The sequence below is a fragment of the Mustela lutreola genome, chromosome 3, assembly GCF_030435805.1.
Source record: "Mustela lutreola isolate mMusLut2 chromosome 3, mMusLut2.pri, whole genome shotgun sequence".
NCBI lineage: Eukaryota > Metazoa > Chordata > Mammalia > Carnivora > Mustelidae > Mustela > Mustela lutreola.
Window position 1 is genome coordinate 79,124,749 of NC_081292.1, and position 5,308 is coordinate 79,130,056.

Sequence of the window (5,308 nt, forward strand, 5' to 3'; positions counted from 1 at the left end):
GGCACAGATTTCATGGAGCACTGGGTGTGGTGCAAAAACAATGAATACTGTTATGCTGAAAATAAATTAAAAAAAATTAAGTAACAACAACAACAAAAAAAGAAAATGAAATTAACTTGGTGACTCTGGGCAAGTTTTTCATCTTAAAACCTGCAGGGAGAATTAAGTTAGTGAGATGGAAAATATAGTGGGAGGGATGACTAGTTCATGTCCTTTCTACATATGAGAGGACTGTGTGTCAACTTGGTTTATGTAAGTGCAGGAAGACAGACACACCAATTTCTCACCTGGGAAGTTGCATAATCAGTAGGTACCTATAGGTTCTTGTCTCCTATAAATGATTAGAAAATTATCAGGTCTGTTTTTTAGTACTTTATCCCCTAAACCTCCTTAAAATTTTTGCAAACTCCCTTCTGTAGTTCTTCCAGAATGATCTCCCCATTCACTTAGTAGGGGAAATTGCTTGATACATTCCATAACTCCCAATGACCTTTTTTAGGCTACAAGTATTAACTGGGGCTTAGAAAAAGAAACCAGGTGGAACTACATCTCTTTCCAAATTCTAGAAGTTTTTATCTGGCTAAACGGAAAGAATGCCAACATGTAATTTCTAAGTTGGCTTTATCCCAAGAACATTTTTCCTGCCATAAGTACTTTAACCTTTCCACACCCATCTAGGAGGCTCAAAAACTACACATCTTCTCTGGGGCACATCTCTTGGAATCATTGTTCAGAGACTAGGCAAAGGGTGAAGGCTCATAAATTTAGATTAGCCTTTTAAAGCAGTTGCTGTCAGCCTCTCAGGCAGAGATTACTCACCATTTTCTGGAGATTTTAGTGCTTCCTTCTGCTGCCTGCTGTGCAATATTTACTTTCTGTCATGGTGGGAGAGATGGAAATGTGGGCTATGATCTGTAAGTGTCTCCTTGGCTTTCCAGTGAAAATCCCATGCGTGGTTATCTGTAAAACCCACACAATCTGTGGAAGGTGGAAGAGTTTTGGCAATCTCTGTTCTCATATATTTAGAGTTAATTTTTTAAACAGTTTTTTCCCCTCTTCTTTAGCATTTCTGGATTTTCTGTTTATTATTTATTCTTAATTGCCCACATTTTTTGATCTGGGAGAGAGAGGGAAAGTTAGACTTTGAAAGTCTGGAAATTGGTGAAATCCTCTTGGTCAAGCTCACAGATAAGATTCCAGGGATGGAAGCTCCATTGGCATTGCACAATTGGAAAAATACTGCAGCTCTGGAGGAAAATCCTCAATTTCTGGTACACAAGGTGACAGAAGACAATGAGGGCAAATGAAGACAAAGACTACTGGAAGTCTTTGGTTGGCCATTAGTGGCTCATTAATCCCATCCAAGAGTTTAGACAAGTCATTCTCAAAGTGGTGTACAAATTAGGAACAGTAGAGTTGAGGATAAGTAACAACTTATACTTATTTTATTTCTTTAGCTCTCTGTATATAGGGCTGAGGACTAAGAAAATTTGGGGGATGGTAAATATTATGTTCTCATTTTCAAGATTGTACAAGATATGAAAATTAGCATGTCATGATGGCAGCTAGATTTATCATTTATACTTCATAATGTATATAAAAATTGAATTACTATGTTATACTCCTGAAACTAATATATTATTGTCAACTACACATCAATGAAAATATCAGCATGTCAACAGCATTAGCACAAAAGAATAATTGGAGGCATTCTGTAATGGTGAAGAAAATGCTATAGTAGATGGGAAGCTATTTATTTCCAATAACTCTAAAGAGAAAATGTAACACTTCCTTGTCAAAACTCACTTTTCCTACTACACATTTTATGTTTCTGGTTGCAAACCTCATTTCTGTATGAACCTGTGATTTCTGTAGACCAGATACATCTGAAATTCAATGTATTTCCCTGTGAGTTGGAGTTAGTTACACTGCTTTTGTGGGCACTTGAATATACCAGAACAAACATGCAGTTCCTAGAGCCTGCCTTCCATCTTCCATTTTTCACGGGCACAAGGCTCAACAACTGGCAACTCTGATTTCAAGCAAGAGGCTTTTCTGAGATAAGATTGATTCTCCATTTAAAAAAGAAGGGCAATAAGCGACGCTTCCTATGCCCAATTCTGCTCTGCTGGCTCCAAATGCACTCCTGTCCAAGTCCAAAATGGCCACCATTCAGCAGTTGGTAAGAAGATGGTGCTTAGTGGAGAGCAAAGGCTTTGAAGGAAGTAGGAGTGGGAATGGCTCTGCAAAAACTGGGTGCCATGGTCAAACCAGATTGTGTCATCTCTTGATGTCAAACAACTCACCATAAACACTAGAGCACTTTAAAAAATAGCATCGTTTTCATGTAATCTGGAAGGGAAATTTGAAGAAACTACAGCTGATGGCAGAAAAACTCAGACTGTCTGCAACTTGACAAATGGTGCATTGGTTCAATATCAGGAATGGAATGGGAAGGAAAGCACAATAATATAAAAATTAGAAAATGGGAAATTAGAAGTGGAATGTGTCATGAACAATGTCACCTATACTCAGATCTAAGAACAAGCAGAGTGAAAATTCCATCATCCTTTTGGACAGGAATTAGTTGTGAGGATGAATGAGCTCAGTTCAGTGAGCAAATATACTCTATACTGCTTTTCCTCCTTTACTATGTCCAATTATTTTTATAACAAACATTTTACATGCAACTATTTTGAAGTGTTAATTTAATTAGGATCATCCCTTTGGTTAGGAAATAAATGTGTTTGTGCTAAAAAAGAAAAGAAAAAAGAAAAAAAAAGCCTCTTGAAGTCTTCTCATCCTTCAAGGTCCAGTCCATTCATTAGTGCAGTTAAAAGCAGTTCACGTAACCTTGATACTAAGGTTTGTAGAGGAGTTTGTCCCAGATTGGGTTTGTCTCAGTCTCCAGACTCAGAGCATTAATGGCTTCCTCAATTGAAGTGACTACTTAGTTCAACTTTGGCCATGTGTTGAGGGGTGTGTATGTGTGTGTGTGTGCCTGCGTGCACGCGTGTGTGTGTATGCCTCTGTGTGTGTGCATATTTATTTGCATACTTATGTGTGTGTATTGTGTGTGTGTATGTGCATTGCACATCACTAGAAATAGTTAAAACTGTCCCAAGCTGCCTCTCCATAAGCCAGGAACATTTCAAAGTGTAGCATCTCTTGAGGAATGTTCCTGATTGCCTTTCTGAGTACATACAAGCTTAAATCTGCAAGGAGTCTGTGCTTGCCTGTGGTTGTGGGCTTGGGCTCCAGAGCCAGACTGCCTGGAATCAAATACCTGCTCCACAACTGACTTGTGATATGTTCTGGGGGAAATGGCTTAACCACTCACTTCCTCACTTCTCCCAGCTGTAAGAGGGTTATTGTGAGGACTAATTGAAAGAATCAATTAATAATTATAAAGTACCTGAACAGTGTGCAGCACATAGTAAGTGCTCAAAGTATAAGCTGACAGTATTATTTTTACTGAGAAATATCAGGAAGTTGATGTGGGCAGCCAGCCATTAAGAGTTAAAGCTGAAACTGGACAAGGGTACCTAAGGGAGATGTCATATATTCCACTAGGCAGGAATCATCACGAGATGTGACCAGGTAATAGAAAATGCCAGCATTATGGAACTTCCCTAAGGTCAAAGGAAAAAAGAAGGAAGAAGAGATGAGGACTTTAAAAAAATTTTTAAAAATTGTTTTTTTTTTTTTTTTAGAGACAGAGTGTGTGTGGGGGATGGGGAGGCAGAGGGACAGGGAGAGAGAGAATCTTAAGCAGACTCCCTGCTGAGAGTAGAGCCAGAGGTGAGGCTCCATCCCAGGACCCTGAGATCATGACCTGAGCCAAAAGCAAGAGTTGGACACTTAACTGACTGAGCCACACTCATGCCCTCTGAGATAAAGATTTTTTTTTTAACAAGATGAAGCTGAGGGGCACCTGGGTTGCTTAGTCAGTTAAGTGCCCATCTCTTGATTTTGGTTCAGGTCATGATCCCAGGACTCAAGCCCCACATCAGGCTTCCTGCTCAGTGAAGAGTCTGCTCTCTCTCTCTCTCTCCCCTTTCTCTCTCCAGTGCTCATTCTCCCTCTCTCTCTCTCAAATATATACATAAAATACATAAAAAAACAACAACAACAAGATTAAGCTGCAGTGGACTGAAGAACTTGCCTTTTCTGCAGCGGATGGAGTTTATTTAAGTTGTTTTATTTCAAGTTTCAGCTAGTATATAAATAAACCAGGTGGCTGACAATAAGAATATAGAGATGACTTGTGGAACCCAAAGACAGGGACCCAGATGGGCCTCAGGAAAGACTGGTGCAAGAAATATGAAAAGCTCTCCCTTTCTTGCTTACTTCTGTGCTTTTATTCAAGAGTCTTACACTGCAGAACTTACTCCGTTCCTCAGTTGACTTGATGGATGGAAGGTTCACCAGCATCTTCCAAGTCCATGTGTTACTATTCTGCCATATGCTGACTCTCACTCTCATACTTCAGGCTCAGGTATGCTTCAAGGGCAAAAGGAGTGGGAGTCACATGATATCAACACGGTGGCGATGAAGCAACCTCACGTCTTGGAGATGTGCTTCGCAGAAGGGCCACCATGCTATACACCTCTGGGGAGCATTGTTTACTTGGTCCACAGTGGTGGCCCGAATGGTAATACCCTCTTCTTTATTTGGTATTGATAAATCCATATACCACAACTATTAACCATATGAATTATATCATGTCCACATTTTGAGGTGATACCATTTGATTAAGTAAGGTCAGTTCTGTAGAAGATCAACTTCATTGCCATGCCAGTATGTCTTTGTCTTTTCATCACTTTACTAGAAACCTATCTTTTAAAAAATGTAACAGATACAATTTTCAGCTGTAGAAGTTATCTGATGGTGGAATTCTGTGAGTGTATCCACCTTACCTGTGACATGAGGTGGGGGGAGTTTAGGCACTCACTTCTTGTCCAGGGGTCTTGCTGTGTCTTAAAACCTGATATTACAGTTTTCTCAGCTTATTGCCACTTGGGGACTTCAGTTTTCAATTGAATGGGATTTTTGGTGGCCTGGCTCTGTAAATCATGATCACTATGGCAACAAGAGGACTATTTTTCTATTTTTCTGCGTGATTGCTTCTTCTATAAATGGACAAGGTCATATATGGTCTCCTACAATTTTGGAATATGTATTACAAGGAAAAAGTAAGATGCTTTAAAAAACATAAGCTTTCATCACCTCCCCTTTCAGGTGGGGATCGAATCATGCAGGCCAGTGGTCTGCTTGAGTAAATATGATAACATCAGCTTTCCTTCTC

The 5,308-nt window shown here is 39.6% G+C and overlaps 1 pseudogene; it reads left to right on the forward strand.

Moving 5' to 3' along the window:
* The first annotated feature begins 2,161 nt into the window (after nt 1-2,161).
* LOC131828069 (fatty acid-binding protein 5-like) lies at nt 2,162-2,556 on the forward strand (annotated as a pseudogene).
* The last annotated feature ends 2,752 nt before the right edge of the window (nt 2,557-5,308 follow it).